Raw genomic sequence first — 12,328 nt, forward strand, 5'->3', positions numbered from 1 at the left:
CTTTATTGTTAATGCTGCTGCCAGAGCACACCTCCTGCTCCTGGTGCTGATGCTGATGCTGATGCGGTTCTTGCTGTTCCGGCGATTGCCAATGCGACAAATTTCACGCTCAAATGTTCGACACGCGCCGGCGCAGTCCAGCATCCACTTGGAGCGGCGAAAGGACCAAGAAGAAGCTGCCGGCGACGGCGACGACGATGGCTATGGCCAAAAGGATGCCGGCAAACAGGCAAAGCGGAAATGTTCAGTTCATTAGCGAAACGTGCGCGTCGTGTAATGGACGTGTCGGCTTACCCAGCTATATCCAGCTATAGAAACCGAATCCGAATCGAAAACCAAATCGCAACGCGACTTCCCAGTAAGTGAGTGAGTGAGTGAGGAGAGCGCGCGCGCGACTTCTAAGGTCTTCACGGCCATTTTCTTCCCATTTGCCGTGGCGTACTGCTAAAAATGCGAATTTTTAGGCAGGGAGACAACAAAGCCAAGTGCTAAATTGCCAGCTTCTGGCGTAATTAAATAATTAATTGAACCGCACAAAGGAATTTCGCAAAGCGAAGAAAAACAATTAACAGGCAACAGAATCAGCAATAGGAATAGCATCTGAAGCAGAAGCAACAGCAGTGTTTAATTATAGGAGAGGTCAATACTCAGTCAGGGAGTCACGCACAATAGTTGGTTCAGTCCGGAGCTCGGACCTGGGATGGCCCAAAAACCGGTTAACCATCCGAGCCTTATTTGTCGTAGCCGTTGTCGAGTGCGTGCGAGTTGGTGGCAACAGCAAAAATCTGAAAAGCCAGTCAAAAGCAAAAGCAGCAGCAGCAGCAGCCCGAGTAGCAGCAGCAGCATGCCCAGCAATGAGCATTGTTTAATTAGAAGCGGCGCTGCTCACCGCCGACACCTGTACACCTCTCGAAATTGGTCTCTACTCTGTCTTTGAATCTTGGCCAGAAACCGCAAAGCGCCGCTTGATGGCCAACTGACTGACTGACGACTAACATCGTCATCATCCAGCTAAGGCTTCATCTCCATCAGCAGAGGCAGCAACGGAAATAGAAACTCCTTTTCATCCAGCATCCACATCAATGAATTCTATAGCTAGGGTTTTGGCATTTTTTCTGAACATATTTCTTGGAATATGTTTACTTTATTGTGTTTTAGCTTAAAACTTTTAAGGATTTGTTTGCTGCAGAGTTTAAAAAGTTTTTAAAAGTAAATGTATATACAAATTAAAGTTCAGAATAACTATAGAAATATCATAGAATGATTCTTAAGTTTCTTATTTTTAATTAAAATAAATGATTTATTCAGGCTTGGTTTTTTAAAATTCAAATACACTTAAAGTTAGAAAAATTAAAAAATTAAATTTTCGATAACCACTTCTTTTATTATTTAAAGTTTCGAAAAATATTGAAAAGAAGCATTTCTTTCTTTTAAAAACTCTAGTTGGAAAAAAATATTTAATTCTGAAAGCTTAAATATTTAAAGATTAATATCTTATATGTATATCTTAAAATATCCCTCTTGAAAAAATTATGATGCTTAATTATGGCTGAAATGTTGCAATTTTTCCCAAACTAAATGATTTTGGCAGCACTTCTGCCCGCCAACATCACCATCGTCATCATTATTCCGTTTTCATAGTTTCATCTTCATCATCATTATCATCTTCTCTTGGCCAGCGCGAATTCTTCTTCTTGTTCGCTGTGGCCATGGCCAAGACCACGAAGTTGTTAACAGACGAAGACCAAGAACTTGCCGAGCTCGCTTGGCCAAAGAGCGTGTGAGCCGAGAGTCGAAGTTGGCCAAAGTTACAAGCTCGCGTCGCTGTCGCTGCTGCTGCTTCGGTCGCTGCCGCTGCCTCCGTCTCGGCCGCTGCCGCAGTCGACGCGGGGCAAGCCGGGCTTGAGACTGCAAAAATTTCTTCGCGGGGAATTCTGACGCAGCTGCTGACGTCGCCGTCGTCGGCGACTTCGACGCCGGCGGTGCGATCCAAAGATGAGCATTTGAGTGTGTTTGCCAGGCCAGGGCCTGTGCGAGTGTGTGTGTGTGACGTTCTTGGCCGCTCTCAGCTCGGGTGCCGCGCTGCTCTCTCTGCATTCGGTTTGGCATGTTCGCTCTGCCGCTGCCGCTGCTGCTGCTGCCGCTTCAGTTGCTGCTGCGGCCGGCGTCAGCGCCTGGCTGCGCTCGTTGAAATTTTTCTGAAAATCGCCGCTCGACGTAGGCTATATAAATAAGCGGCGAGAAGCTATTGGGTTCGAGTCTCTTTGAATTTTATGAAGCGGTTGTATCTGGCAGCCCACCGCCACCGCCAACGGCACTGAACAGAATCGAATCCCAATCCACCAGTTGGAGCCGCAGCAGCACCAGCAACAGCTTCTTGCCGCACCACTAAATTCTTTTGCATTTTTACACAAAACTAGAGTGGATTACCAAAATCAAAAAATATAACAATCTACAAACTAAACAAAAGTGAATCGAACCCATAAACAGAACAAGTTCGAAAAAGTGCGCGAAAACTTTAAAGATGTGTAAAAGCGTTTAAAAGGATCCTACGATTTCTAGTGCAAAGGACTGCCAAACGAAACGTATCTTAAAGATACAAAATTTGCTAACAAACTAAACTGCCGTGGCCAAGTGCTCAAATTCGAAAAAAATTCGTTCTGTGGCTTCAGTGAATAAGGTGAGTTTTCACAGACGAGTGTCCTTTCAACAGGACATTCCAGAAAGTTTGAGAAAACAAGAGTTGCGAAAAAAGTGTGCTTGGGGATTTTACTTTTTTTAAAATAATATTTAACATGGAAATTAAATTTTAAAAAAATGTTAAATATTCATTATAAAATCAAATTTAAATTTAAATATTTAATCATTCCGATTTAATTTTGTTTATTTTATTTTGCCATTTTCTCTTTTGAAATTTCACGTTTTATTCGTTTTTTTTGGGCGCAAAGTCCCATAGTTTCAATTATTTATTTTAATGAATTCTTTATTATCCTTTCGTTTCCCCTATGTGAGTGAGTAATGGCGATACAGTATATTTTAAAAATAAACCCAAAGCCAGCTTGTATAGCCAATAATAATTTATTTACGGGCCATTTAAACCGGTGTTAAATGCACATGTGAGACAGACGCGTTGCGCAATTGTTTAAAGCTCCGATTCGAATAATAATTATTCATTTCCTCGACTCGATTCTCCCCATGGGTTCTCTCCACCGATCGGAAAAGTTCCCAATCCGGGGTGTCAACTCTTTCTAGGGCAAAAATATAAAACTAAAAAAACCAGACCGCCCATTACAGTTGCCAGTTGCCTGCATAAGCCGGCTTTAATCTTTACGGCAGCCAATTAATAAAAATTAATTTGCTTACAACATTATTAAAGCCAGAGCCAGTCGGGCGTTAAAACGGTCTCGGAGTTTTTCATTCATAAAAAGTATGGTAAAAAAAAGGAGCCACCAGCCACCAGTCGAGGTGGTGCAAATTGCAGCCATTCATTCGGTGGCGGCTCAGTGGTTCGGTGGCCCGTTCATTCATCTGGCAACGAGCAGCAACAACCAGCTTGCCACGCGCCACATCCCAGACGACGTTGTTGTTTTTGTTGCTCTTTAGCCTTTCGGCCATGGCCGTTCGCCATTGTGCAAATAGTTTCAGTCAGTCGGTAATTTATGAAAGCCTCCTAGTCCCAGCCATTGCAGCGCTCTGGGCCGAAAAAGTTCGCGAGCGTAAGCAGGAGGGCCAAAACACACAGTTCTAATTAGAATTTATGCCCACACCAGCTGCCGCTAACTGGGGAGCTTTAAATGGCCAGCCGACATTTGTCAAACTCGTAAAAACAAAAATTGCCTCAAAATGTAAAAGCTTTTAGTTAGCCATAAATAATGCAAACTATGGCCTGGACCAAAGTCTGGACTCGAGCGGCGAATAAAAGCCAAAACGATATATTTATAACAGTTACAACTACATGCAGGATGCCTGGACCTCGCAGGACTAGCGGGGGGTATCCAATAAAAAATGCAAATAAAACGATACCGCAATATGTGACCACCATCGCCTCCCTCCAGCAAACCAAAAAACGGCTGGCAAACATTTTCAACCTGAAATGACTTTGAGTGTTATTTGGTTTGCCAGCAATTCAGAGATTTCATTGGCAGCTGGCCAGAGACAGGAGACAGGACACGAGACAGGAGACAGCAGTATGTAGTAGTGGTGAATTGCCATGGGGGACTACTACATACATGGTCGGACATTTGAAGGGCCATGGCCAGAACTGGACCCTGCAATAGCAGCAGCAGGTGTTTGGTTTTGTTCCCTTTTTTCGTGTTTTTTTGGCCCTGGCCTTTGGTCGGAAATAGTGTGATTTATAGACAAATTCTGTTGTACAACTCCTGCCGGACGGAGCTGGCAAATTTTGACAGAGTTTGTCTGCAGCGGCGCCAGCAGGAATACAGATTTATTGATGAGCCAACAGGAAACATGGCCAATGCGATCGGAAAAGGTTGTGTCTAGTTGTAGTTTTGCGGTCCCCATTCCGATTTCATTCTGTGGTTTCAGCATTTTTTCTAGAATTTCTTTTTTCCTCTATTTAATATTATTTTCCTTTATTTTTTTTTTGCACATCTGCTGCAGTATTTTAATTAAAAACGAAAATGCCAGGCAGGCAGTCAGGCAGTGTCAATAATGACATAAATGCCTCGACTTAAGGCACTTTAAGTTGTGCGGTTTTGCGACTGTGACTGGGACTCCGACTGCGGTTGTCGGTGGATTGAATAAAAATCGGGGATTGAGGCTTCAATTTGGCCCAACTGTGAGCACTTCCGCTGCCCCGGGCCAAGAAGACAGATACATAGATAGATGGATAGATAGATGGATGGCAGAAACTTTGTTAGAACTCCATCACTCACCGATGGGGGGCAATCGTGGCAGAAAGTTTACGGAACAAACTTTTTACGAGCTTATCGGAGGGCTTACACGGCGTATACTTAATACGCAGCCACAAGAGAGTTTGATGAACTGTAGCCCAACTGATTATGTGACTTTCGAGAGTCACTTTCAATATTGAATTTGAGCCAAGAAGTACTCAGATACCACATTATCATGACAATTAAGACAGCCACTGCATCAGGTTGCTAAAATGTTCTATGGCCTCGACTCGCCTCTTGGGTTCTTTCTTTAACTTTATGTTAATTTATTTTAATTTTCGTCTTTTTAAAAGAAAGATTAAAAGCAACTGAAGAGGACAGCTAGCTGCCCGTTCTACCAAAATGCGCAGAAACCAAAAAAAAAAAAAAAAGAAAAAAAAGTCTTTAAAATATTTAATTGGCTTGAAGACAACATGGCTGGGCTCGTCTTGACTTGGCTACTATTTTAAGTTATGATGCGGCACCTGAGCTCTGACATCAGCTCATGCCAGGAGCTACAGCCAGAGCTTTCTGATTCCGGGACCCAACAAATTACATAATGATAGGCTCGCCCAGGCTAATGTCTCATTGTTGGGCTAACATTTTGCCGTTAGGCCTCAGAACGGAAAATGACATGGCCCAGACATGACAGGAGGGAGCCATAGCCAGAGGAGTAGCTCGTCATATAACATAATTTAATTAGACTCACAGTATGCAAATGATATGCTGCGCTAATTGAGTGAAAAGCTGTGCGAAAGCCTAATGAGCCGAGGACGGGTCATGCATCTCGTATCTGTCAGTATCGCTTACTCGCATCTCGTATCTGACAGATGCAAGCCACTCCGGGCGTGACTGCGACACTCGGCTATCAGTTAATCCGATTACGGCCTATGTGTCTATGAACTCATAACATACAAACCTGCCCTGTCGATGGCCAAAAAGCATTGAATATGGGTGAGATGTTTGCTTTTGGATTTCAACCTTAAACAGAAAGGTTTGAAATGTTGGCAAATTTAAGAATTTATTTTATAGCAAGAGCTTACGTTATTGAATAGTAGTTCAATACCAGTTTAATAATTTTAAATTATCCTAATATTTATGTATTTGATTCACCGCAATAATCGAATCAAAACCCATTAGCCTTTTTTCAAAAACATTATCAGCCTTAGATAGCTATTCAAAATGCAGACCCCAAATTGAACTGTGACGTTGGCCGTTTTTCTATCCTATTTCTGAATTTTGCCAATAGCTTACCTTGGCTATTTTTCCGCGCAAAATATACTTGAAGATATACAAAAGATAAAAAACAAAGAAAAGAAAACCAAACCAAACTAAACATCATTCCCGTCACATTACTTTTTTTTGGCTTTGTGATTTTAAAGTTTAATTGAGTAAATCGGTTTATGTGCGGCATTAGCATTGTTGCTGTCTTTTGTGTGTTGGTGTTGCTATGGGCACAGCTACACAGATACGCGAATACACAGATACGCAGATACTCCCAGTTTCAGATACATTGGCAGGCAAAGAAAGTAAGCGCAACTAAGCACATTACGACTAAGCGACGACACTTGTCTCGCATTACGCCCAAGCAGCCCAAGCCAAGGTTAAATCGTGGTCTAGAACCACACAGACTTCTTCGTTCGATGTGGAACTTGCCACAAGAACCCAAGTTGGCCAAAGAGCTGAAAGCCAAAGTGTGTCGTCGCGGGGCGCAAATTTCTCTAACCCAAATTGTTGTTGCCAGAGCTGCTGATATTTCTTTCGGCGGCGATCTGGTTTGCAGCACACCGATGCTTTTTTCCGTTTTCAGTTTTACGTTTTGAGCTTTTCGAGTTCAATAGCCAAGAAAGTGTCAGACGGTAGAAAGAAAAAGTGCGGCACAGATTTTAATGGACGATTGGCTTAGCTTCTAGCCCGGCTTCTGGCCCACCTGGCGTATGCGTAATGCCTGTTATCATGCCGCTAATGCACTTGCCAACTGCCTGCTAATGGCCATGACTGAAAGTGGTAATGCAGCCGGCCATTTGGCCAAAAGGATGGGCGAGACCCTCAACAGCCATTTCGGGACATTATCGAAAAAGCCCTGGCTGGCAATTTGTTATGGCTCTTAAGGCTAGAAAATATACAATAATTCGATTCAATTTCAAAATTGCTCGAATAATGGCCCATAAGGCCGTAAGACCGGGGTTTTAGGGCCAGGCCAATACAATGCGGTCAAGGTGTCAACATCCAATGCACAAATTAAATATATTTGCTGCTTATTAGCTTGCCAAACAGAAAACGGGTCCAAGCGGCCGACACAAAAATAACAGTTATAGGGGCCAGCAGCACAATTAAGTCAACGGAATATGGCCAAAAAGTATCAAAGAGCCCAACTGGAAAGCCAATAAATTAATTCAAACGGCTGCAATTACCCTCGGGGCAAGGTAGAAGAAATAACCGTCAAAATAGTCAAATCGAACTGCGAGTTGGCTCGATCTGTGGACGCGGAGATCGAGAAATTCTTTTGTGAGAAAATATGCGAAAAGTCGTCGCCTGCGTCAGAGTCAGCGCGCTTGAATAGTCAAAAGAAATCGGCGAAATCCCAAAAAAACAAGTTTCGAGCCCCGGGCAGCAGAAACTTGAGAAAAAAATGTAAGAAATGATAAAAAAAAGGCGGAGAAGGGGAAGATGTGTTTCTACGTTTCGTGAATGAAATTAGTTTCCATTGTATTGCAAGTAAATAAGTAAGCCATAAAAAGAAATACAGTTAAGTCTTTTTTTGCAAATGGGAAATAGATGTGTGAGAAGAGCGATGATATGGAGATCGATCGGCCCGAATGACTAATAAAATTGGGCTCATTACGGGCCTTAAGTCTACGACTGCGGTTAAAATCTATAATGAGCTGGAAGCCACTCGGATTCTCTCCTTAATTTTTTACGGCTCCCAATAAATTTGAAGCACCCTGTCGAAAGTTCAGCTTTCATGTGGAATTTAATCAGCGGCTTGTTCTGTCTGTCACTGCTGTGCGATCAAAGGCACTTCCCCCGTTTCACATTTCGCTCCGGTTAGTCACATCTGATGCGTAAAATAAACAGCAGCATAAGCTCAAATAAATATAAATCAGTTCAATTAAATATGTCCGCATAATAAACAGTTGCCCTCCCTCGCTCAGCCACATTTTTTGAGGTTCTGACACATGAATTATAAATATATAAATAAATGTATCTCGTTTTTGTTTGTTTTCTTTGGGGTTTGCTGGCCCCTATCTAGCTGACCCAAATTCATGAAACTTGACTCTTGTTTTCTACAGGTTCTGCCAGTATCTGTCTATTGTGATGCTTATAACCAGATCTGAAGTTTTAATAAAATAGCTAATCAATTCTTATCTCTTTCTTTGCAGGTATGTCCCATGATATATATTGGTAAAACAAAAAGAAAACAGGTAAAAGGTAATTGAGACATCAGTCTGTCGCTCCCGCAAAAGTATGCAATGATAAATTGGCTGGCAAACAAATGGCTGATGCAGTTCTTTATGTTCGCCTGCAGTCGGGTGCTTAACTGCTTCAATTTGCATAAATAAATAATTTAGCAGTGCATTCGTTCTCGGTGCTGAAACAATAAAAGTCAGCAAATTGAGTCGCGAAATGAAGCAAACAGAGCAGGATGCAAGAGATGGGTTTGTGGCAGAGACTCTAATTTATGCGGCAGGGAAGCAATCAAAGCATCCAGAGTTTGGGTGGCAAGGTGCGTGCCTTGACAGCAGAAACAAATGAAAAAAAGGTAGAAGCAGGCGGAGCTTTGAGCCTGTATCCTGTAACTTTCATCCTTAGACATGGCGCTCATTATTGAAGAGTGCCGTGTGCATCCTTGTCACAGATCCTCCTGCCGGGCAGGGGAAATTCCGACGCTTCCCCATTGTTTTGCCCACTTGACTCCATTGCCCTCAAGTGCTGTTGGTATGTGCAACCCTTTTTGTTTGTGCCCCAGCACCTGGCTTAAAGCTGAGCCGAACAATACGGCCGGATTGTGGCTTCTAATTGAAATGCAAAATAAATGTTTTGCCATTTTCGAAGCGACAGGACGGGTCAGTAGCAGCAGCCATCCGCTATCCGCTTTTTGTCGAGTGACACTTGCAGTTGGCCGAACAAACAATGGCCCTGAAATTGACGGCAAAGTTGAAATTCGTGTTTTAAATGTCGCTGCATAATTTATACGAAAATATCAATATATCGGGCAGTCAATTTATTTTCCACTTCACTCCACAGCCTCTGCCTGGCTGGCTTATGCAATTATCTAGAAAGGAGGGTTGAAAATCAATTTGAAGCCAATTTGCAGGCGCTAATAAATTGAGTTAAAAATTTTTGGAAAATAAAATTTCTTCTCGACTTGAAGAGGGAGCAGAATCATCCTCAGGCGCAAAAAGTTCATTTATCAAAATAGCGGGCAGAGTCCAGTCCTCCGCTGGAGGCGCTTCTAATTAGATAGATACGCGTATACGTTTAGTCATTCCGAGTCAAGTGTTATGGCAACTATTTATATTTATACGAAACATCATAATGCGGAAACTCTTACGGCGGAGAGACGGAGGTTCTAAGAACCCGCCTCGTTTAGTAGTAACAAAAAAAGGAAAGAAAAAACTGGTTGCCTCTGTTGGGGGTTTAATAGCCCCCCACTGGCTCATACTTAGAGCTAACTCTTCTGCCAGCGTAATAGCCAACACTGCTGACCAGCCATGAAATTCAATTTCATTTTATGCCATCTTTCATTCGTTTAATTTTTCACTTTATTCTTTGGCTTTTTTTGGAACATTCTCGGAAGTGAGGAGCGCGTGTGTGGCTTTTTTTTAGTGAACTCCGTTTAATGATGAGCCGGAGCCAAAGTGTAAAGTGCAGTAACCGTAATAAAGGGCTCGGCATAGCCCTCACAATCAGTTACAGATATTTGTAACTGGAGAACCCCTCGGAAAGGTATTTACCTGCATAACTTTTACTAAACCAACCACTTTCCTTGCTCGCTTTTTTAATAGGGTTTTTTGGACACGTTGCCCGCTTTTAATATCGTTCACAGAACACTTTCCTTTACCTTTACCTTTACCTTTTTTCGGGCATTACAAAACAAATAAACTGGCTTAGCCTGGCCAAATAAAAGTGAAATTTTAGCCAAAGACAAATTTGTTTTCTCAATGAATCTCTGGCCATAGTTTCTGGCCCGGTCCGGTCCAAATCTCACGTCCATCTCTTAATGACGGAACATCATTTTAATTATTTTCTCTGCACGTGTAAATATTCCATTGAAGGCTATGTTGAAGAATGCTATTGCCTCTATGCATAATTAAGTGTGCGATTCGTTTTTGATTCTCTGATAAATCTTGGACTTGGAGCACCTGCAAGAGATATCCATGCGAATGCGAAATTGGTTGTAGGCTCTCGTATGTATGGAGGAGCAGAAAAAAAAAAAAAAATAAGGAGGAGAATCCCAGGCAGAGCGATCCCAGAGTGCTCCGGGCGCCGTTCGATGGGCTCCTCAAGTGGGAATGTCTTGGTTTTGGTCTTGGTCTAGGCCTGGCCGGCTAGCCGGCTGGATGGCTGGATGGGATGCGCTTTTCGGGATTTATTTGTGTGGAAATGAGCAGCTAACGGTATATGAATCATGACTTTGGCAGGCAGCATGATTTAAAACACTCACTCATATGCGGTGGTGGTGGCGGCGACGGCGGAAAGTCGCTGGAGGAGTCGAAGTTGGTCTGGGATGTGCAGCTGGAGGTACTATAGTATGGGTATGAGTGTGAGTGCCATGACTTAAAACCAAACCAAAAGGCCAGAAGAGAACCCATGGCTATGGCTGTTTGGTTGTTTGGCTGTTTGCGCATATTTTAGCACATTTTGCCCTGTCCGACGGTCGGGCAACTCCAACCCCATACCCATACCCATGCCCATCTCCAGCTCCAGCTCCAGGTCCAACTCGTAGACTGTAAACTCCAACTCCTCGATCGGCATCGCGACGCGACTTTGTAGCGCGTAGGAAAACGTGCGATTTCAAGTTGACAGCGCACAGCTATGCCATGAACCCTGCCCAGCCTGAAACCTGGAAAAAAACCCAACTAAGGCCCACCTCTCCTTCGAAATCAGCTGGCAGAAGGCAACCTTTTTTCCCTCGACATTTTCTACATTTTAATGCAATTTTTAATTTATTTGTTTTGTCGGTGAAGTCGACGCTGCCGCCGCCGCCGTCGAACGCATGTATTCCCCCTATTGATTGGCATTTCCTGGTTACAGCCAGCATTAGACACTGGCCAAGTCAAGTAAATTCCTCGAACGCGGCCCAGACCAAGGATGAGAGAGAGCCCAGACGTTGTTTTCTGGCCGGGAGTTTGGAGTTTAGTGCCCAGGGCATTTATAATTATCCAAGCCAGCCAATGAGTCACTGGGAGTCATCTCAGGTCTCAGCATTCAGTGGTGACTTGCAGATCTAATCCAACAAACAATGACATCACGCCTATCAAAAAACGTATCCGGGCCTTTTGTCTCAATAGACATACCATAGTGGTAGCATCTCCCAGTTTTGAATTTCTGCCAAAAACACTTCACAAATTGCAAATTACACGACCATGAGTAATCATTGCCCGGGCTCATTGATCCACTTTTTTGGTATTTCTACTCTCCAATCACGTACGTCTACTTTTGAGGGTAACTGTTTTTGGCCTGGCTCTATTCAAATTTCGGGCATAATTAGAACCAGTTTGGCCTGGCCGATAGAAGGCGTTTCAGATAGAATCTCCCAAAATAACTGGAGACTAAACATAGCTAAACACAGTAGAAGATTGCAATCATAAACTGATTTTTATTAAAATATCTATCGATTGTCGATCTCTAGCTTCGGATTCATTGAAATTCATGGAGCGTGTCTATGGTTTATGGCTTAAATTTGCAAATCGATTGGTAACATTGTATAACATGGCTTGCCAAGTGACACGTGTAGGCGTCGTAAATGCTTGTATTTTTTGGGGCAAACGGAGTCGAGTGGCTGCTTGGGGTCTCTAATTCATAAACACGTATTGGGGAAAATCGCCCGGCTAGGTCATCGCTGAAAAGTGACCCCGAAAGCGAAATGGCCCGCAGCGAAATGCCTAATTGTGTTGTTGATTTTAATTAAGCGACCTGAGCAGAGGCGAAGCTCATTAGTCAGGCGTTGGAAATCGTTAGTGGCCAGCAGCTGGGGCTAAGGCTAAGGCAGCTGCAAGTTGCAGTTGCAACTTCAGTGAAATCAGAACGCTTCTCTAGCAAACTTGACCCCAAGAAAAAGAGAAATTTGTGGCAAGCGAAAAAAAAGAGGCTTGAAATAAAATCAGCTCACGATCTTCCACAGTTGCTGGCTGCTGGTGGGTCAGCATCCACATATGGCCGGCGTTGCATGCTGCAGGCGAGTGGTGGCATGCTGCACACGGTAGCCAGCA

The 12,328-nt window shown here is 43.3% G+C and overlaps 1 protein-coding gene across 1 annotated transcript in view; it reads left to right on the forward strand.

Moving 5' to 3' along the window:
- Positions 1 to 277: 277 nt before the first annotated feature.
- The window catches only part of tnc (tenectin), a 37,120-nt gene continuing 25,069 nt past the window's right edge, over positions 278 to 12,328 (forward strand). The window contains exons 1-2 of the mRNA XM_043211750.2: positions 278 to 358; positions 2,421 to 2,680. The gene's annotated coding sequence lies outside the window, so the exon portion shown is untranslated. The remainder of the gene's footprint in view (positions 359 to 2,420; positions 2,681 to 12,328) is intronic.

This window comes from Drosophila bipectinata, chromosome 3R (assembly GCF_030179905.1).
Source record: "Drosophila bipectinata strain 14024-0381.07 chromosome 3R, DbipHiC1v2, whole genome shotgun sequence".
In the NCBI taxonomy this organism is placed as follows: Eukaryota; Metazoa; Arthropoda; class Insecta; order Diptera; family Drosophilidae; genus Drosophila; species Drosophila bipectinata.